At 40.9% G+C, this 19,027-nt stretch overlaps 1 protein-coding gene across 11 annotated transcripts in view; it reads right to left on the reverse strand.

Moving 5' to 3' along the window:
* PIK3AP1 (phosphoinositide-3-kinase adaptor protein 1) overlaps window positions 1-19,027 on the reverse strand; it is a 265,570-nt gene that overhangs the window by 91,748 nt on the left and 154,795 nt on the right. The window contains 1 exon segment of one of the 11 annotated variants that reach the window (NM_001444635.1): window positions 9,808-9,880. The gene's annotated coding sequence lies outside the window, so the exon portion shown is untranslated. 11 annotated transcript variants of the gene reach the window in all.

The following is a 19,027-nucleotide window of genomic DNA, read 5'->3' on the forward strand; positions in this document are numbered from 1 at the left end:
TTGTGGCAGTTGTCTTTTGCACTGCTTGAGGAGAACAGAATATCAGACCCTCTGGGAAAATTCTTAATCCCTCCACTCCCACCAAGAGGTTTGAGTGGAAGTGGTGAAGTTTTTAGAATCCCACACCCCAGGTTGTCAATATGGGCCATTCACAGTCCTCCAGTTCCCTTGGCCCAGAATCAGGCAACTGACCCAAGTTCAACTAGTTAGACCTACCCTGGGATTTTTAAATGTTGAAACAGAGAGAACAAATATCAATTCCTCTCTAGATTTAGAACTGGAAGGAGTGAGGTGTGGCAGCTCCTAGAGGCTGTAATTCTCCTTTCTGGAGATGACTCGCCAGAGAATGATGCCAATTTGCTGAGAGGCACAGAAGGAAAGGTGGAGAGGTAACCCTGTGGAGTTCAAGTCCTTGGATCCACATTATTTCTCAGAACCAACTGCACACTCTAGCCCCTCCCATAGTTTGATTAATTCCTCTTTGTCCCAGGTTGGGGTTTTCTCCTTAAGAGCAAACAAGTCCAGAGTAATGCACTCATCTTTATAAGCAGGACTCAAAAAGAGACAGCTCTGGCTTATCCGTCTCCCCATCCCCCTAACCTAACTTTCCCCTCCCCCACCTTCTGCCAACAGCTACTCCAGATGGGCAGCTACAGTCTGTTTAAACCACAAGAGGGGCCACTGCTTCTTCCAGGCTGGTTATTATTCAGAAAGGCAGCTCAAAACTGCATCTTAGAGTAGTGGTGACACCTTGCTGATTCCTATCGAGCATGTGGACACTCCAAACCCCTACCTCTTTTTCATGTAAACCATGAAAGCCAGGACTTTCCCTCTGCCATGCTACAAATCTATAGTTCAGTTTGTTGTGTTTGGGTGGGGAATGGGAAGAAGGGAATGAAGTTTGAGACTTAACTGCAAATAAACACTTAGCCTTGTTAAAAGGTATATATTGGACTGGGGCCGGTGTTCCTGCCTGTCAAGATAGTTTTCACTCAAGATTCCAACATTCATAGCAAAGCTTCCCAAATGGTCTGCGAAATAGGATGGGTTACAGATGTTTCAGGATATTCATTCCCTCAGTTGTCTGCCTGGCGGAACAAAGCTTGGGGCAGTGAACCCACGTTGGTGGTTCTAACACTGGCAGCCTTGTCATTTTCTGAGTAATACTATTTCAACTCTCCATAGTTACGGTAACACAGGAAAATTAAATTTCTCATAACAAAAAAGCACTTACTAACAAAATGGTCATTTACAAAACTTGGTCCTCACTTAAATATCTTTGCTTGCTTAATCTTGGTCTATAGTGTCATCCATCAAGTCATATTTTTATTGCTTGTTCTCTCCTAGATTTAGAATTTCTTCACAATAAATTATAAATGCAATGTAATTTGGTTACACAGGGTAAATCTAGATTTTTCAAAAGATGCATCATTTTATAAAGTTGATGAAAGTGATATTGGAAAACTGTCTGAATCACAAGTAAAGTCACTGTCCATTGAAAACGTTGCCAACTGGACAGGAGAAAGTCCACAGAAATGCTGCCCAGTCATCAAAAGCAAATGATAGGACTACAGAATGCTTGAGAGGAGGCCTTCAAAACTCTGAAGACATTTTCAGTGGTTCCAGTGAAACTTCTTTTCTTTACGACAGGCTTATTTCCTTCAACTATTTATCATTTGACAGAATTTGAAATTACCCCATTCACTCTATTCAGTCATTCAGCAATTTATGGATGGCCTACTATCTGTGAAGCACTGTCCTAGGCACTAGAGATATAATAATAAACAAAATCCCCACTTTCCCGAGGCTTATATTCTATTGAGAATACAAAAGAGGAAATGATTGAATGGATGGATGAGTGGACAAATGGCCGGCTGGATGGACCTCCCATTGAAATAGTGAACACTTCTCTAGGTAAGCTGACCAGTGCAGGTGGAGGAGCCTCTTCTCTGACACCAATACTTCTGTTCATAAACCTTCATGTGCATTCACTTTTTTGGAGGTGACAATGCTTTGCTGACAATGCTTAGCTTGCCTTCAACTAAAACTACCAGATCTTACTACTTGCTACTCTTAAAATATATATCCCTTTATCCTGCTCTAAGAAAACTGTTCAATTATTTTCCTTCTCTCTCTGTTTTTTTTTTTGTTTTTGTTTTTGTTTTTGTTTTTTCTTTTTTGCTTTTTAGGGCCGAACTTGCAGCATATGGAGGTTCACAGGCTAGGGGTCTAATTGGAGCCATAGCTGACAGCCTATGTCACAGCCACAGCAACTCCAGATCCAAGCCTCCTCTTAATGTACACCACAGCCTACAGCAGATCCTTGACGCACTGATCAAGCCCAGGGATCAAACCTGCATCATCATGGATTCTAGCTGGGTTCCTTACCACTGAGCCACAACAGGAACACCATTCAATTATTTTCTTGAACGTCAGACAGGATTTTATATTGATTTTTATTAATTTTCAACTTATCTTTAGCCCATCCTTCTAACCAACTCACACTTATGTGAACTAGAGGGTGAAACGTTCAAACTGTGGAGAGTAATAAATACACCTCAGCATCACTGCTATCTACAAACTTAAGGAAACAATCAAAATGCTCTTTTTTAAACTGAGTGCTTGAATAAAGCTACTGTAAAATTTTAGACAGTCCTAATCATTTCTCTGAGAAAATGACAGCCCTGCCTGAAAGCCATGGGAACTTGGGCTCTACAGTATCATGAGACAAAAAGGAGCATAACATTTGCCCTAACTACCAGCCTTTTCTTCTTTCTTCCAAGATGGATGCTCAAGCATGTCATTCTTTCCTTATTGGATGATAGTAAGGAACTACCAAAGGGGCTCTCAGGATACCTCAGGTCCCCTTTATTATTCACAGGGAGCTCCCTGACTTCTGCTGCATAATGGTGGACACTCCTGGCATTAAGGAATTAACAGGATAACTGGCTGTTTAGCGGCCCTCTACCTTCAGGACGCACAAATTCTACAAAAGCAGAAACTGAGTATGACTTTTCCATCAGGTCTTCCCAGGGCCTTGCAGAGTGTCACCCCCATGGCAGGCACCATAAGCTCAATAAATATTTGTTGAATATAAACATAGATCAACAATCTCATCTCTGCCACTAAATGTGTAACACTGGGCAATTCTTCTACCCCTCTGAGTCCTACTTTGTTCATCTTAAGCTAGAGAGATTGGGCTGGATGATCCCAAAGTTTCCTTTTCTAATGTTAACATTCTATATTTTCATCTTGTTGACTCAGTGGCTCCTTGTCTCTGTTTTCCCATTAGAGACTCTAAAGCTAGATTCTTTCCAGAGTATGGGCAAGTTTTAATTACAGGAACACTATGGGTCATGGAAGGGATTGGAGTGAAACAGTGCCAAAAGATTTCTATAACCTATGGGACTCTGAATTCAAAGTGACTACAAAATAAAAACAAACATTTAGGCTGCCCAATTACTGTGTGATTATTTCAGCATTACATTTTTCCTGAAAAACTTCCAATATGGAAATGCTTTATAATCACGGTCAGAGATCTTCTCTAGCAATAAAGCAAGGCTTTGAGAGATGATATTCAGAAAGTTTTGGGGGCGTTCCCACTGTGACTGAGCAATAACAAACCCAACTAGTATCCATGAGGATGTGGGTTTGATCCCTGGCCTCCCTCAGTGATCTGTGAGCTGTGGTGTAGGTTGCAGACACAGCTCAGATCCTACATTGCTGTGGCTGTGGCATAGCTGGCAGCTGCAGCTCCAATTCGACCCCTAGCCTGAGAGCCTCCATGTGCTGCCTGTATAGCCTTAAAAAGCAAAAAAAGAAAAAAAAGAGGTTTTGGAAAATGAAGAGGGGGGGAATCTGTTTCAAAATAATTAACAAGTTGATTCTGCAAGCAGATAAAATAGGAGGTCCCTAATCAGAAAGAGAACTAGGAATGGCTTTCTTTCTTTCTTTCTTTTCTTTTTTTTTTTTTTTGTCTTTTTGGCATTTCTTGGGCCGCTCCTGTGGCATATGGAGGTTCCTAGGCTAGGGGTATAATCGGAGCTGTAGCTGCCAGCCTACGCCAGAGCCACAGCAACGCAGGATCCAAGCCGCGTCTGCGACCTACACCACAGCTCACGGCAATGCCGGATCCTTAACCCACTGAGCAAAGGCCAGGGATCAAAGCCGCAACCTCATGGTTCCTAGTCGGATTCGTTAACCACTGCGCCACGACGGAAACTCCAGGAATGGCTTTCTTAAGAGAAGCCATTTTTGGCCTAAGCCCATTTTGTGATGCAAGCCAGGCTGCAGTGCTTGCCCTTGAACAGGTCTCAGTAATCTATGATCTTAAGGGAACAAAGGAATACAGGAACAGAAAAAAGGCAGTCAAACAATAGTGATAAAGCAAAGTCCTAGTTCTTCCTCAAGGGATATACATAGTAATATCTCTTTGAGTTCCACAGGAACTAAGGTCCCCACCCAGATGGAGGATGGAATGATGATGTCAACCCTCCAGACCCTCCTGACTTCAATCAGCTAAAGCTTGGACCTTGTCAAACCTTGTGCCAGTTCTATGCTCCAGCCCCCTCATGAATATGCATATATCCTTAGCTTAAAACTTCCCTAATTTTGTAGTTGAAGGAGACACTGCTTTGGGAAAGTTCCCATGTTATTTTACTTGCTGCAAGTAAAATAAATCATTCTCCTGATCTTTGGCTAGGTTGTGTCTTTTGGCTTGACACCCACCAAGTTTTAACCATCCCATAGCTACAGCCTCAAACATTAGCTGTGTGTGTAAAACATAAACAGAACAACAACAACAAAAAATCTTATTTTAGTCCAGTTTAAAAGTAGAACATTTTCATTTCATTATCAGCCTCCCCTCTATTTCCTGTGTTATCAGATGTTAGAAAGAGAGCCAGTAATCTGTGAAACTGGCAAGTTAGCAGACAAAATATGCACATTCAACCAGCATTCCTTTAAATAAAAGGCTAGTGTGGGTCTAACTTTGTTAGAGTGGTAAGGAAGATACACATATGCAGAAGGCACAAACCCAAGGGGAAAAAAAAATGTACGAGGAATTCCCAAAACCAGTAAGCCAGTTCTAGGGGGTCTCTACTGAACTCTTCAGATTTCTTTACTTTAATGCTCTTCTTCAAAAGGACACACCCAATTTAATCTCTGCTACTGATGACCCACACACAACCCCGTCCCGTGGAGAGAACATTTTAAATTGTTTACTAGCCTCTATGATGGCACACCTGGTTCTTTTGGGAGATGGACTGTTGTATCTGGTACATTTTTAAGTGTGGACATAGAAAAACAGATGCACTCGATTGACTGTCTTGCTGTGAATCAGTGAGAAGAGTTTCTTTTTAGACACATCCTGACTATGACCACAGACAAACCCGTCTCATGGAAACAGCTGATGATCCAAATGGCACCAGCAGCACAAGCTCCCTAAGAAGGATGATCATGGAAGGGTATTTTTTTCTCCAACTAGGACATTCAAGAGTAAGGAAAATGAATAACAATCCATGGAGCCACCTACCCATCCAGTCATCCATTCATCCACCATTTACTGGGCATATATTACACATAAAACACTTGTCACTGGAGGCCAGTATTTTCTTTTCTTTCTTTCTTCTTCTTCTTTTTTTTTTTTTTTTTTGCTTTTTAGGACTGCACCCGCAACATATGGAAGTTCCCAGGCTAGGGGTTGGAGCTACAGCTGCCAGCCTACACCACAGCTCACAGCAATGCCAGATCCCCAACCCACTGACCGAGACCAGGGATCAAACCTGCATCCTCATGAATACTAGTCGGGTTCAATACCGCTGGGCCAAGAGGGGAAGTCCCAGTATTTTCTTTAAAAACATAAACACAGTGAAAATCATCTCCAAATGCTTTTTCCCCTACAAAAAAGGGGAATTTTATCAATTCCATATTTTTTTCATTTTTCTGTTTTGGAAAACCAACTAACCACTGTTTAAATTTGGTCAAACTGGCTAAATTAGGATGTTTTCTACCCATGTTACACACCTACCATGGCTTCAGTAATTTCTCCAATGGGCAGATAAAGAGTCATTTGCAGCATAAATCATCCTCAGCCACCTCAGACACATTCTCAGTCATGTGAATGGTGGTGGAAACTAAATAGAAAAGCTGTCAAAACATCCTGCAAAAATAGGGAAATTAACAGACTCATTCTGTCATGCGTATCTGCCCTCATTTCCTCTGCCCTATTATCTTCCTATGAACCCCCGTATTCATAAATCTACATCTAGACCATAATAAACAGTATATATACAATGTTAAATACATGCCTTCTTTCATTCCCACACAGATATTGACATATTATTAGGTTCTCATCTGAACGTGGGATAATGTCCATAAACAGAAAGCTATTATTTTGTCACTTAAGGTTTTGTTTAAAATTCTGTTAGCTGAAATAATACACTATATCTTGATGGGATTTTGAAAAATATCAGATTGAGAACCAGCAATGAAATGCAAGACCTTTAAAACCACACATGGTTGGAATCATGGGATTTCATGGCCATAAAGTTCTGAGATGTCAACTTGTGCTCCTCCCGGCATTTTAATGAAGATAAGAATAGGTTCAGGGTGGCCAGCTGACTTGCCCAAAGTGGCACAACCAGTTAGTATCAGAGTCTGTGAAATATACACCCACATTCTCTTACTTATCATAAAGTTTGTAATAATCTAAGAAGACATCAATCTACATTTTACAAGCGTCTAATTCCATTTGGCAAGATTAAAAATAGGACTCAATGATAAGTAACCATTCCCTCTTTTCAGGCATAGCCCACACTGAGTGAGTGATAATACAGACATTACAGTAACAACTCAAACCAATACCATGCCACTTCCCTTCATCCAGAAGATCAGTCTAATGAAGCTAAGAAAAAGGCCAAGGAATTTGCACAAAGGAATTTAACCTGAAGTGCAACCTACTTGGATTAGCTGGGTGTAAGCCCAACTCCTTCCTCTAGATCCATAAAATCCTGGCAACCCCGTAAGTTTTCTTTTTCAAAATTCCTGAGTAAAAATTAACAACGTAGAAAAATTAAAACACTGGGAAAATGTCTAAAACAAAGGTTCAAAATGTCTTCCATCCACCTAAAGGCAACCACTATCAATAATTTCTTATGTAGCCCTCTAGGAAAAAAAATTCGTAAACTAGTAAAAAAAATTTTTTTAAATATATATGCATATATACAGTGTAAACATAAATGTAAATAAATACATATAAATGCTGCTATATACATACTTTTATATATGATAGATAGATAGATGATAGATAGATAGATAGATAGGATAGAAGTTCCCTGGTTTGATTTTGCCCTCACAAAGGTTGCCAGGAGCTCAGTGTCACAGTTCAGATGATAAACTGGTCATTCCAAGGAAAGAAACCCTGTTGTTAATCAAAACTAATTTTGTCTTAACTAACACTGTATCTATGGAGCCTGGGAACATAGCTAAACAGCTGATAAAATATAGAAAGAGACAAAGAAAGGGGTGGAATGAGGAAGAAACGCAAAAAAGAGATAAATGAAGAGGTGTTTCCTACCAACCAGCACCAGAAACTGATTCAGTACTTTCTGAACGACTAGTTGAATAAACGAATGAAGGAATAAAGAAAACAGGACAGGTATCTTTTTTTTTTGCTTTTTAGGGCCTCACCGGTGGCATATGGAAGTTCCCAGGCTAGGGGCTGAACTGGAGTTACTGGAGTTACAGCTGCTGGCCTACGCCACAGCCACAGCAACGCAGGATCCAAGCCGAGTTTATGACTTACACCGCAGCTCACTGCAATGCAGGATCTTTAAGAGACTGAGCAAGGGCAGGGATCAAACCTGCATCCTCATGGATACTAGTTGGGTTCATTACCACTGAGCCACAATGGGTATTCTCCCAGGCATCTTTTTAAAAACACACATGACATTTAATGTATTAAAATATTAGCAGATATGGCCCCAATTTTCTGAGAAGTAAGCATCCTTCTTAGTCTACACTGTACAATACGGTAGCCACTGGCCATATGTGGTGATTGAATATTTAAAATGTGTGCTCTAAGTGTAAAATACATGCCAGATTTCAAAGACTTAGTATGAGAAAAAGGATTTTAAAAATATTTCATTACTAATTTTACATTGATTATATGTTGAAATAAGACTATTTTATTTTATTTATTTATTTATTTTTGTCTTTCTTTAGGGCCTCACCCGAAGTACATGGAGGTTCCCAGGCTAGGGGTCGAATTGGAGCTGTAGCCTCCGGCCTATGCCACAGCCACAGCAATGCCACATCCAAGCTGATTCTGCAACCTACACCACAGCTCATGGCAACGCCAGATCCTTGACCCATAGGGATCGAACACGCAACCACATGGTTCCTAGTCAGATTCATTTCCACTGCGCCACAATGGGAACTCCAAAATGAGACTATTTTAGATCTACTGGGTTAAGTAAACTGAATTGTTAAAATAAATTCACTTGTATCTTTTCACTTATTTATTTTTACTGCAGCTACCATAAAACTTTGAATGTCACATGTGGCTCACATTATATATTTTTTGGATAGCGCTGGTCTAGAAGGTAGATACCATTATAGCAGCGACTAGATCTGTCTTCCTTGCTCTATTCCGGCATCAAGCACAAGGCCTTGAGAATAATAAATACTCAGTAAATATGCACCAGATGGAAGGCTCGCTGTGATATCAAGACAAGGCAATAAGCAGACCTTGGCTACAAGGAAGAGGCTCTTGCCCTGGTCCTGGCTCTAATGGAAAAGCAGCTTGTGACTTCAAGTTTTTGAACCTGACCTTCAATTCTTTGAACCTGCCCAGGCCTTGTTTTCCTCGTCTTTAAAATGGTGATGGTAATAATAATGTCTGCCTTATAGGAAAACTGCATGGAGCAAACGAGATAATGTTTATAAAAGGGCTTTGAAGGACTAAAACAGATGTCAGGTCCCTCCTAAGTTCTAGTAGTCTCCTCTAGCAATAGTCCCAGGAGAAGTGAGATGCAAAGACTACGGAAACAACAGGGTAAGAAACTAACCGATAAAATTCCTGTATCTGATATTTCCATTCCGGCCCGAGTTAGAGAATTTAGACAAAGACAGGTGCAAACTTGAGATTCTCACACTAGTGGAAACTTCAGCATTCATCACTCTCTTTTCACTGCATCTCATCAACCACAGTTGACAAATGATTTGCAGATATTTTCCTTGAGGAACCACAGAAAGTCTAACAATGCAAAGGACTATTTCTGGGTGGCTAACAAAGCAGCAGGGTGGCTAATTCCAATACACCGCTTGGGCTCACAGCTTTGTAGAAAACTCATAATCCCAGGGGACCCCGAGGTCTCAGGGGGAAAGTTCCATGGGCACAAAAATCTTCCATGGGCATTCGCCCTCATTAATTGTTCCAGGTGCAGCCAGGAGAAAGTACCTTATTCTACAAGTCAAGGTGCCTGGCAAGGGAAATCCAAAGGACCCCTGGACATGCTGTAGATTTTTGGTGACACCAGCACAGATTTCACCATCCCAGGTAGGCATCTTCTTCCCCAAATCAAGATTATTTCAAAAGGGAAGAAAGTATTTTTGCAGAGGGCATTTAAGGAGGGAGCCTTACGTGTGGACAGACCCACAGAAGAGAAAGAACAGACCCAGCAACCTCACAGCCGTCAGGCAGGAGGACAGCCAAATAAAGAGTCAATTTTAAGACGCCCAAGGTCAGATTCTCCCCTCAGGTTCTGCAAGGCACCACAGAAGCCCCAGAAGCCATCAATGACTTACCGTGAGCGAAGCCACTACACCAAGGAGAGCGAGGAAGGCACAGCGACTTCCCCTTTGCTGGGAAGGTCTGACTCTCTTCCCCTCTCTAAGAGCTGCTGCTTGTGACGTGGAAGTGAGCCATGACATGGCCAAGCTCTGAGCCTCTGGGAATACTGTCCCGTGACCTGCCCTGTGACAGCCCACAGGGCCTGAGCTGCTGCCAGCAGCTCCAACCAGAAAACCAAGGGAAAAGGCAGCAGGCATTGCAGCCTCTAGAACATGGCTGCACAGCAGAAGCCACTGTGGAGGTTTTTGAAATTCATATTCCTGAGACCAACCCCCTAGACTCTGGTTCAGTAGGTCTGGGGTGGGGCCAAGGCACCTTCATTTTACACCAAGTGCAGAGGCAATGCCAATGGCCGACCTGGCTTGGGAACCTGTGGTCTAGAAAACTCAGGAAAGCTTCATTGTTCTTAACACTTTCTCTTTCACAGGCTTTCTTCAGGCTTCTTGTTCCCACATGGAAGAGAAGGGTGGAAGCAGGAGGCTTAGTGGTAAGCAAGGCAAAGCAGAGAATGAGTCTGAAGGCCCTACGTTCCAATGAGAGTGGCTCCCAGTCCTTATGCAAGTCATTTAACCTCTCCGAACCTTAGATTTCGCATCTGTGGACTAGAGGTAAAACCATCTACCCACTCAGGGTAGGAAAAAAACCCCCAAAGTGCCCGGTGCGTTTAACATAGTGACTGTCATAAATATTCACCTTAGTATTAGCTCTTTCCATGAGGGGAAGAAGGGGTACAGGGTAGTTCTCCATGTGACTATCTTTGCAAGAGAAACTGCAAATGTAAATAATTGACTTAGGCAGGAAGGGAAAGAAAAATAAACTGCACCAACAAAAAAACACCTTAAGGGGCTATGGATTCAGGTTACATGGGGAGGGGAGGGAAATGCCCAGAGCAGACATAAGGCTCTACAGAGACTTAGCTGGGAAGAAATCAACACAGAGTCAAAAAGATTTAGGCACAAAGCTGCCTGAAGAGTTGTTGCAAATTTTTTAAAATTGGAAATGAACTATTGGTATTTTTTTGTTTTCTTTTTTACATTATGATGAACACATATTACAGCTGACCTTTGAACAACACAGGTTTCACTGTGCAGACAAGTTATACACGGATTTTTTTTTCATTAAAAATGTTCAGCTACATGATCCGCGGTTGGTTGGATCGGCAAACGCAGAACCGCTAATACCGAGGGCCCGTGTGGGACTTGAGCACTGGAGGATTTGGGTATCCTCTGTGGGTCCTAGCACCAATCCCCTGCCAATTCCAGGGGACAAATGGAAGATCATTCCTGTGCCAGTAGGGGTGGGAAAGTCAGTGCCCCTAACCCATACGTTGTTCAAGGGTCAACTGTATTTCGCTTCAGAAATAAAAGTTCCTTTTTAAATCTGGGAAAAGATTTGGAATCCATTTGATTAGCTAAAAGCATTTTTAAAGATCCCAATTGTTTTCCTTTTAAACTCAAGCTGAACATTCAGATTAGAATGTTCAGATCAACATTAATTTCAACAAAGGAAGACCAGACGTGGACAGAGTCCTTTAAATTTTCCCCATGTGAACAAGAGGCAAAATACATTATAACTGTGGGTACCATCAACACAAAGGGCATGAGGAAGGATGGGGGAAGCAAAGAGAAAATGCATATAAAGAAGCAGACAAGAGCTCCAGTATAATACTGAATAATACTTGAAGAACTGGGTTTAGTGCTTCTCATCCCCCTTAACATGCAGAAATGTACACACATGTGTGGACACACAAAATTATGATGAAAACTTTTGAAATAAAACTCAATATTACCCGCCAAGTCTTCTCCCACACAGACTAACAGAATCTATTTTTATATCCCAGTGAGATTTGCAGCAAAGAATAGAGCACCAGTAAAATGAGGAAATAATTTCTGTGCTGTACCTGGGTTTTTCTCACTTCCTTATTTTAAAATAATCACCTAACAAGTCCAAAAAAATTCAGAACAATAGCACAGTGTTCTACAACTGGGTACATATCCTTATAGACATTTTGGAACTAAACTGAATGAGTTGACATCTTCTGGGTAATTTGTCATCTACTTAAAAACTTATAATGATATATTACAGTGCTGGGAGGCTGGAAGAAACCTTCTGAAGCATCTGCCCCAACCCCATCATTTTACAGATGAAGATCTTGGGGAACAAATTGGCTGCTGGAACACACTGAAGACTCAAATTAAAACATCTGCTCAATTTTAAGGTGTCTGACAAATTTGGACAGAGGGGGGTGAAGAATAAAGTAAAAAACCTCCAAAACAGTTTTTCGTGGAATAGTAATTATGATCAACGGGCCTATTCAATAAATAAGAAGCAAGGATTGTGATAGACACATACCCCACTCCAATATCAGGACCTCTTACATCTGGAAAACCGAGAGCTTGAAAGCTAAAGGAGCTAACACATTAGATCTGTGGGTTGGGGATGAGGAAGAGAACTAGGAGCCCTACCCTGAAGTCTACTGGTGAAACACTGGTCCAATTTTATACCTAAACTGATGGATGTCCAGGAGTCACTCTTATGTGATGGTGCCTTCCTCTCCAGAAAAGTAAAGATTTGAGAAAATGGTCCATGCATAGCAGAGGTACATGACCACTGACCTGACAAAGGAAGGATGGCTTAAACCTTAGCTCACTACTCAGTGGACCCTGACCAGCAGCAGCAGCATCACTGGTTGCTTGTTAGAATGCAGAATCTTCGGTCCCATCCAGACCAAAGGAGTCAGCATCTGCATATTAACAAGAACCCCAGGGCCTCTAGCAACATTAAAGTTTGAGAAGTACTTATTTAGATGTCATAGCAGCAAGAGAAAGTGTAACTAACTACCTGTAACCACATTCAATCCAAGTTTCTGGAATAATTACCTCCATTACCAGCTCTACTCGCTAAAGCTTTTCCTCTTTAAGCCTTATTTTAAATTTTTTTATTTTTTTTTATTTTTTATTTTTTAATTTGTTTTTTAGGGCTGCACCCATGGAGGTTCCCAGGCTAGGGGTCTAATTGGAGCCTTAGCAGCCGGCCTACACCACAGCCACAGCAATGTGGGATACGAGCCACATCTGTGACCTACACCACAGCTCAGAGCAAGGCTGGATCTTTAACCCACTGATCGAGGTCAGGGATCAAACCCGCATCCTCATGGATACTAGTTGGGTTCATTAACCCCTGAACCACAATGAGAATTCCTATTTTAAATTTTAAATAGTCTAAAATTTAGCCTAGGTCCACACAAAAACTACTCTAACTCATCAATGAGTTCAGCAAAGTAGCAGGATACAAAATTAACATTCAGAAATCAGTTGCATTTCTGCATACTCATAATGAAATATTAGGAAAGGAATATAAAAATACAATACCTTTTAAAAATCACACCACAAAAATTTAAATATCTAGGAATAAACCTGACCAAGGAGGTGAAAGACTTATATGCTGAGAGCTAGAAAACATTAATCAAGGAGATTAAAGAGGATTCAAAGAAATGGAAAGACATCCCATGATCCTGGATTGCAAGAATTAATATCGTCGGCTGTACTACCCAAAGCAATCTACAGGTTTAATGCAATCCCTATCAAATTACTCATGACATTTTTCACAGAACTAGAACAAACAATCCAAAAATGTTGGAGTTCCCATCATGGCTCAGTGGTTAACGAATCCGACTAGGAACCATGAGGTTGCGGGTTCGGTCCCTGCCCTTGTTCAGTGGGTTAACGATCCGGCGATCCGGCGTTGCCATGAGCTGTGGTGTAGGTTGCAGACGCGGCTCGGATCCAGCGTTGCTGTGGCTCTGGTGTAGGCTGGTGGCTGCAGCTCTGATTCAACCCCTAGCCTGGGAACCTCCATATGCCACGGGAGCGGCCCAAGAAATAGCAAAAAAAAAAAAAAAAAAAAAAGTATATGGTGCCATAAAAGACCCAGAATTGCCAAAGCCATCCTGAGGGGGAAAAAAAATCCAGGCAGGAGGCATAACTTTCCCAGACTTCAGACAATATTACAAAGCTACAGTAATCAAGACAGTGTCAAACAAACATACAGACCAATGGAACAGAAGAGAGAACCCAGAAATAAACCTAGACACATATGGTTAATTAATCTTCGACAAAGGATGCAAGAATATAAAATGGAAAAAAGACAGTCTCTTCAGCAAGTAGTGCTGGGAAAACTAGACAGCCACATATAAATCAATGAAACTGGAACACACCCTCACGCCATGCACAAAAATAAACTCAAAATGGCTTAATGACTTAAATGTAAGACAAGACACCATAAAACTCCTAGAAGAGAATTTGGCAAAACATTCTCTGACATCAGCCATACAAATGTTTTCTTAGGTCAGTTTCCCAAGGCAACAGAAATAAAAATAAACCAATGGGACCTAATCAAACTGACAAGTTTTGCACAACAAAGGAAACCATAAAAAAAAAGACAACGCTATGGAATGGGAGAAAATAGTTGCAAATGATGCAATTGACAAGGGTTTAATTTCTAAAATATACAAACAACTTATACAACCCAACAGCAAAAAAACAAACCAACCAACAACCCAACTGAAAAATGGGCAAAAGACCTGAATGGACATTTCTTCAAGAAGATATACAGATGGCCAAGAAACACATGAAGAAATGCTCAACCTCACTGATTATTAGAGAAATGCAAATCAAAACTACTATGAGGTACCTCACACCTGATAGAATGGACATCATTAACAAGTCAACAAACAACAAGTGCTGGAGAGGGTGTGGAGAAAAGGGTATCCTCCTATACTGTTGGTGGGAATATACATTGGTACAACCACTATGGAAAACAGTATGAAGGTACCTTAGAAAACTAAATATAGAACTACCACATGACCCAGCAACCCCACTCCTGGGCATACATCTGTATAAAACTTTCACTGAAAAAGATACATGCACCCATATATTCATTGCAGCACTATTCACAATAGGCAAGACATGGAAACAACCTAAATGTCCATTGACAAATGAATAGATTAAGAACAAGTGGTATATATACACAATGGAATACTACTCAGCCATAAAAAGAACAAAATGATGCCATTTGCAGCAACATGGATGGAACTAGAGACTCATACTAAGTGAAGTAAGTCAGAAGGAGAAAGGCAAATATCATATGAAATCACTTATGTCTGGAATCTAATATATGGCAGAAATGAACCTTTCCACAGAAAAGAAACTCATGGACTTGGAGAATAGACTTGTGGTTGCCAAGGGGGGAGGGGGAGGGCGTGGGATAGACTGGGAGTCTGGGGTTAACAGATGCAAACTATCGCATTTGGAGAGGATAAGCAATGAGATCCTGCTGTATAACACAGGGAACTATATCCAGTCACTTGTGATGGACCATGATGGAGGATAATGTGAGAAAAAGAATATATATATATATGTATGAATATATATATATATGACTGGGTCACTGTGCTGTACAGTAGAAATTGACAGAGCACTGTAAATCAACTATAATGGAAAAAATAAACATCATTTAAAAAAATTTAGCCTAGGGAATTATCTTGTGGCTCAGTGGGTTAAGGATCCAGCATTGTCACTGCAGTAGCTCGGGTCGCTGCTGTGTGGGTTTGAGCTCTGCCCCAGGAACTTCTGCATGCTATGGACCTACCTCCATCCCCCAAACCCCACATCAAAAAAAAAATTTAGACTAAATTTTAAATAGTCTCAATGAATATATTATTAAATGGTGATGTTTGTTCATGAAAATTCAGTCAACTATCAAGAAGGAAAAAAAGAGAATTTTATTCCAGCCAAACTGAGGATTATAATCAGGGAAGCAAATTCTCAGAAGGCTCTGAGAACTGTTCCACATGTTGGAAGACAAAGGCACAGTTGAATACATTTCTGAGACAAAGGATTGTACATAAAAATGACATACTGATATTTTACGTAAAATTCACCAAGGATACACGGTTCGGGTAGGCTTGTACAAAGCCAGCATCAAGTCACCAGGACCCCCTACAGCACTGGGAAAGAAGGCTTTTCTTTTTTTTGGACTTTGTAAGGTTTATTGGGAAGGGTATAGAGTCCATCCCCATCCAGGGTTCTGAGAATGGGCTAGAGGGGAAGAGGTGGATCTCAGTGGGCTTTCTTGCTATGCTGGATGAAGAAGGCTTTTTTTTTTTAAAAGAAGTTACACCGCTAGCATCAGAAGAAAGAAAAAAAAAAAACAAACACGGATCTTTATGGTTGAGCAGGCACTCCCATTTTTGAGGAGCTCTGGTTAAAGTGTAATGCAGATGCACACTGCTCTGAGGGAAGGAGGCCCAGAAAAATACAGGAGAATTTTACGTCTAATTGTTTCCTGTCCCGCCTTTAAATATAAGTTGTATTTCATCATATCACAAAGTATATTAAAGATAAGGAAAAAATATGTATATATTTATATAAAATTTTTTCTCATGAACTATATTAAAGACAAGGAAAAAATATATATATATGAGCTTTACTATTTTCAAGAGTTATGAAGATTATGAATTGAGGCCTTTTTCCCTGCTATTTTCAGCTGGGGTCATAGCAGGAAGAAGACCAATATTAGAAACCCCAGGGAAGATTGAATTCAGCACAGAAACATGTCCCTAAGAGTTCCCTTATGGCTCAGCAGGTTAAGGATCCAGCATTGTCACTGCAGTGGCTTGGGCCACTGATGAGGTTCCGGTTTGATCCCTGGCTGAGGAACTTTCGCATGCCACGTGTGTGGCCAAAAAAAAAAAAAAAAAAAAAAAAAAAAAAAAAAGAAGAGGAAGAAAGAAAAAGAAAATATGTTCCTAATGAAAAAAGAGAAACTTGGGAGTTCCAATTGTGGCTCAGTGAGTTAAGAAGCTGACTAGCATTCATGAGGATGCAGTTTCAATCCCTGGCCTCACTCAGTGGGTTAAGGATCTGGTGTTGCCGTGAGCTGTGGTGTAGGCGGCAGATGCAGCTCAGCACTGCTGTGGCTGTGGTATAGGCTGGCAGGTGTAGCTCCGATTCAACCCCTAGCCTGGGAACTTCCATATGCTGAGGTATGGCCCTATAAAGAAAGAAAGAAGAAGAAAAGAGAGAGAGAAATTTCATGTACAAGAATTTTATGATCAAAAGGTTTTGAAGGGTCCATGCTTCAACCATGACTCCAAAGCCGAATTCCTTTTACATCACACATGCACTCTCTGTCGTACACTCTCAGTGATGTGGAACTCACCACCCTGGAAGGCTACCCATCCCATCTTTGCATGCTCTAATTGTTAGAAAGATGTCCTGAAATTTGTCTCCCTATACCTTTCAATTGCCCTACAATGAGTAATCCCACAATTATTATCTCTACCACTAGCTCATCTCCATTATCAACTGTCTATTACATTTCCTGCTGGGATTTTTTTTTTAAATAGAGAAAGTCAAAGAAACAAATTTCATGTATTTATTTTTCATGGGGTGGGGACAGCTTATAGTAGTGGGGTGTATGAAAATTTTATTTTTTGCTTTTACTTTGAAGTGCCTTAAGAAAACCTCATGTGTACAGAGGGATATTAAAATAAATTATCACAAGTTTTAGAGACTGTAATGAAGAACATAACCACATCAGAAACTTAATGTAGGGATAATACTGTCTTTAAACACTGTTTTAGCCCTAAATTTCCTGGGAGTCAAAGCAGAAGATAAGGTGGTGCTTCAAAAATTTTTGAGAGTCTCTAGCCTACAGGAGTCTTGGATATCAGTCCTGGGAAGTATCATAGATCAAGTTGAATCCTGCCTCTTACAGAGAAGGAAATGGAAACCCAAGAAGCTATGTAATCTGCCCGGTACTGGGCGTCCAGTTAGCTGCAAGCCAAGTAATAGTGTCACTTCTCGTTTTTGCTACAATGCCAGACTTTGAGTCTTGGGTTTGTTAAGTAAGCTTGTCCAGTACAAAAATCAGAGATAGAGCACTACCTCACTGGGCTGACCATGGGCAATAGCTATGAATACCTCAAAGCAAACCCAAACCATCCTGGCACACACAGCACCTCAAATCCCCAAATTCACAAGTCTAATACCAGGTAAGAAAGTTATCTTGGAGGCATAAGCCATCCTTCCTCCTACTCTTTCCTACAATGATATTTTCCCTAAATATCCATTGATTCTAAATTACAGACATGTTCCACTGAGAAGCTTATTTTAATCTCCCATGAAAATAATCTCTTTCTGATGAGAGGTTATTTGCTCTCAGAACAGAAACACCACTGTGAAACACTTCATTCTTTCTGAAACACTTGAAGCTATAGGCTCATAGCAACCTGTGCCAGAGTCATTAGTGAAAAGTAAAATATCATAAGTGATCAGTTTATCTAGGCATCTGAAATTAGATGCAACCAAAAGATATTCCAAGAATCCCTTTTCTCATCTATTTTGAAATTGTTTGTTTTGTTTTGTTTTTTTGTTTTTTTACAGTTGCACCTGCAGCATAAGGAAGTTCCCAGGCTAGGGCTCAAAATGGAGCGACTGCCGGCCTACGCCACAGCCACAGCAACACCGGATCTGAGTGGCATCTGTGACTTATGCTGCAGCTTACTACAAGGCCGGATCCATAACCCACTGAGCCAGGCTAGGGATCTAACCCACATCCTCATGGACACTGTGTCAAGTTCTTAACCAGCTGGCCACAATGGAAAATCCCTTAAATAGTATTAGTAATAGAACAATCTGTGAGAGCATACAGCATGAGATGCCAGTACAGTGACAATACTTCCATGGTGTTCTGAATGATTGGTTGGTGAGTCACAGCAGCCTGCCCACCAGACCATAAACTCATCCTAAGTAGTGAGAGAAACTCATCCTCAGAAACAACCAGTTGCATCTCATTTCTCTTAAAGTTTCAGCAGATCACTCAAAGCAATGAAGTGCAATCATGCAAGCATAAATTATGTGCTTTTTCTGCCCTTTGTCCTTCTGAAGTAAAAATAAGCAAACCCTGGAAAAATGACCAATCCAGGTCCCAGGCGTTTCAAGTGAGACATCATCTATGTTCCCACTAGTCATTTCTATTACAAAATGATCTGGGATCCTACTATGTTAGGTGACCTGGTCACATTTATTGGTTTAGAGTAGCCCAGTCCTAGGATAAGAGCATCTAGGAAGCTTGATTAGTTTTTTTAAGGTCATGAAGAATCTGTGAATT

This window comes from Sus scrofa, chromosome 14, assembly GCF_054392235.1.
Source record: "Sus scrofa isolate SSC_HxYL_T2T_F1_AM1 chromosome 14, Sscrofa_HxYL_maternal_Yorkshire_Landrace_v2.0, whole genome shotgun sequence".
Lineage (NCBI taxonomy): Eukaryota > Metazoa > Chordata > Mammalia > Artiodactyla > Suidae > Sus > Sus scrofa.